This window comes from Egretta garzetta, unplaced genomic scaffold (assembly GCF_000687185.1).
Source record: "Egretta garzetta isolate BGI_Z169 unplaced genomic scaffold, ASM68718v1 scaffold163, whole genome shotgun sequence".
Classification (NCBI taxonomy): Eukaryota; Metazoa; Chordata; class Aves; order Pelecaniformes; family Ardeidae; genus Egretta; species Egretta garzetta.
The window spans coordinates 3,563,520-3,567,247 of NW_009259308.1; positions in this window are offsets into that span (position 1 = coordinate 3,563,520).

Here is a 3,728-nt window from a genome sequence, read left to right on the forward strand (position 1 = left end):
ACTGAGTCCCCTGCCATGGGCCAAATAAACGCTGTTTTGCCGTGCCACATTCTGCTGCGCACATCCAGGCTGAGGTGCTGACAAGCTGCTGTGAGGAGGTGATAAAGCCTTCACCCAAAGTGAAGAATCTGCCCAGTGACCAATTTAGAGAGACTTCAAATCGGTCTGGCAGACGGTGAAGTACCTGATGTGGTTTTTGTTATTGAATGGGAGGGAAAATAATATTGGATTATTCTGTCACAGAGAAAAGATTTTATGTTCTTGGTACCCGTGTCTGCTGTATGATATATAAATCCTCCTTCATTAGGAGTGATCCCAAGATATTGAAAACAATTCAGTCAGGCTGTCTAAGGGATTGTTTTAGCCATCTTAACTGCAAGCAGCTCCAGGGATGGAATGATCCAAACATTTAACAAGAGAACAGTTTCGAATAATGATTGAAGCATATTGCATCCTTCAAAAATCACCTGCTTCATATTTCAGTTCTTACAGGAATCCAAGTTTATGCTTTTATGCCTGCAAAAATATGAGGTAAGTTTAAAATTCTGATTTACTGGCCAGAGTATTGCAGGCAGCCACAAGTATTTGTAGTCCATTAAGAAGGCGAATTTCAGATTTGGAGTTTTGCTCCAGTTCTGCCGTTTGCAATCTCGAAGGCTGATGTGTGCCACGGTCATTGCTTCGGTTCTTTTATCGCAATTGCAATGTTTCTCAAAATAATCTTCCGATGCTTTGCGGAAAGCAGGTCTTTATATCCACCGACTCCCCATTCATGGCTCTCAGGCAGGAGACCAGCTCATCGGGGACCAGCGTTTGCTCTTGAACATCGCTGGCCAGCATGTGTCCCCACTGGTTCTCCAGGAGGCAGCCGTGTCCCCCTTGGGCTGAGCTGAACACGTGGCTTTGCCCGCTCCGGCTGTTGTTTAAGATGAGATTGATCTTCTCCAGCAGACAGACATGGTGCCCCCCTGCCTCCCCGTCCCACAGGTGGGGAATGGGGCTCGTGTAGTCTCGGAAGAAGATGTTTGTCTCCGTTTCTGGGAGGGCTGCGGAGGGCTCTGTTTGGTAAATGTTGGCAGCTACATACCCCAGTGTGTTCCCATCAGACACCTGAGGTTTGTAGTCACTGATCTGCTCTGAGGCCATGACGCTGGCAGGTGCCGTGCTCCCCAGGTGCTCCCCATTCTTGGGGACCTCCCTGCTGGGTGCCCTCCTGGTGGCCACATTCTTGTACTCCTGGTGCGCTGGCACCTCCTTGATTTCCATAACTGTAGGGTCACTAGCGTTCAAGAACAGCTCATGGGAACTGTTACTCATGAAATTGCTCTCCTCCTGGAAAAAAAAATAAATATGAGTGTAGTAACAAACTGGCAATTTTTACCATTGGGAGACATATCATTAGAGCATCCCAAGGAAGAAATGGGGTAATGACTTGTTGTCTTCTTCTCATCTTCCTTCCCACCTCTCTCATCCTGTCCCCCCTGGGGAAGGATGAGAGGGACCACAGCGAGGTGGACAAGAGAAGACAGGGGAGCAGCTGTGCAAGTCTCCATGCTTCTACACACACTTCAAGGGCAGCTTGAGTCAGCTGTGGCCACTAAATAAAGTGTATGTTGAGGAAAGGTTTAAAGACCTCAGCTAAGCTGGGCTCCCATGTACCTTGCAAATGCTTGGGAAATGATTCCTCATCAGTTCCTGGCCCCTTAGAGCTTATTCCCCATCCCATCCGTGTTTCCCACAGCTCCAGCGTAAGCTTTAACCTAAGGGGAGGCAAGTGAAGAAGAGCTGGGAAATAATGGTGTAATTACCTGGAGTGACTTGACCACGCTGCTGTTTTCCATGTGGGGAAAGTCTTCAAACAGCCATGCTGGCAAGAGCGACACAATGGTGGCATTAATCCTTTACCAAAAAGAAAAAACAAACCCCCAAATTTAGTCCATTTTATTACACATTTGTTCACGCAGGATGAAATTGTCCCCTGGCAGGAGGGGAACACACAAAGTGCATCCATCCTTCAAGGATGGCTTGGAAGCCCCAGGTTTACCCCGTATGGGTGGGTTCCCCACTTCGAATGCCAGCTCTTCATCTTTCACCCTGATTCAACTGGGTTTGATTCTGGAAGCTAAATTAGTCTCATTAAATCCCTTATGTAAAATTTGTCTGTACGTGAAAATGTGGCTCCACTGGTGGGTGGGGGAGAAACAAGCTATGGGTATGAACCAGAGGAGGCATGTGTGTCCTGAACTGATGAAATCAAATACACAGCAGTAATAAAAGTGGGCTTCCCTACAGCCAAAGCTGCTGGAGAAATGAAAATCATCTGCAAGACATTTTAATTTCACTGAGCTTTGCTGATGTTCTGGTGCATTGCTGTGCTTCTGGGAAAATAGACAGTCCCGGCGGTTGATGCTGAAATGCTGGTGTTTCACAATTACATTGAGAGGGGAAGAATTAGGCTGGGTTCAGGAACCAGAAGAAGCAGCCCCTTGACATCTGTGAGCCCCGGGTCTCCTCTCCCCTATTTCTTGGTTTGTTGGGAAGATCCAGCCAGTAGTTCTGCATGACAGCGGCTACCCATTCCCACGGGTTTGTGTTGGGGGCAGCAGTGCCTGGACTCCTGGGCATCCCTATTCCAGTTAAACGGCAAACTGGGACAGAAGGAGCGCTGGTTTGTGAGGGTGCCTAGCGAACAGCAGTCAGTGTTAAAAAACAGGGTTAAGATTCAACCTGTTGAGTTTTTCTGCTGTTGCACTCTCCAGTCTCTGCCTGTCCCTCGGGGTCCAGGCGCAAGGGGCTTCAGCATCCCCTCCTCAGCCAAAGCTGGGAGTAACAAGTCCTAGGATAAAACTTACCTGCAGAGGCTATGTTTTTCCTCTCTTCTTCTACCCCCTATATCTGTGTAATAATATAATTGCATGTCCCTAAGTCTGGCCTTGGCACAGGAGTGATTTTTACCATTTTTGTTGGTCTCTGCCTTGCTGTAGAGCACATAGATATCTTTTTATATAGCAATATGATTAATGGGAGAAGTGACCCTTAGTAAGAGCAGGTTTCTGTTGTTAATTTTAAAGTATTCTGGGAAAAAAGGCAGGGGTTGGAAATAAGGAAAAAATTGCAAAAAAAGCAATACCTTTTTCTGGCTGATTTTTTAAACATCAGAATTACAAAAACAACCAATAATATGACCATGCTGATGCCCAGTCCCAGGAAAACTCCAGTGTCATCATCTGAAAAAGGATGGAGAGAAAAAGGTCAGTTGGGCAGCCCTGCTCCAGCACCCGATCTGCCACGATGTTGGTTGATATAAAGGGCAGATCTTTGACAAAGCAGCCTTCAGCATTTCACTTGCCCTTTTGCTCCTCAATTAACAAAGCAAAGCCATAACAAAACCAAAACTGCTGTCCCATCTGCATTTTCCTGTGGCCAGAACACTGCGGGCGCTTCAGCTTAGTCGTCTCCGGACCGCCGTGCATGGGAAGGTTCAGCCACATAATTCGAAGAAGTATGGTCACTGTGTTTAACCATTTCCTATGCAGCCTTACCTTCCAGAAATGCTGAAGTGGTCTTCAGCTTATGCTGGTTTTGCTTTTGGTTTAAGTACTGCAACAGATCATAACGTAACCTTTACCAGAAGACATGCAAACCAGAAGCATAACCAAAGTCAGAAAAATGGATGCGAAACATTTAAAGGAGTCTTTGGTTCAAACTGCAAGGTTGAAACAGTCTAT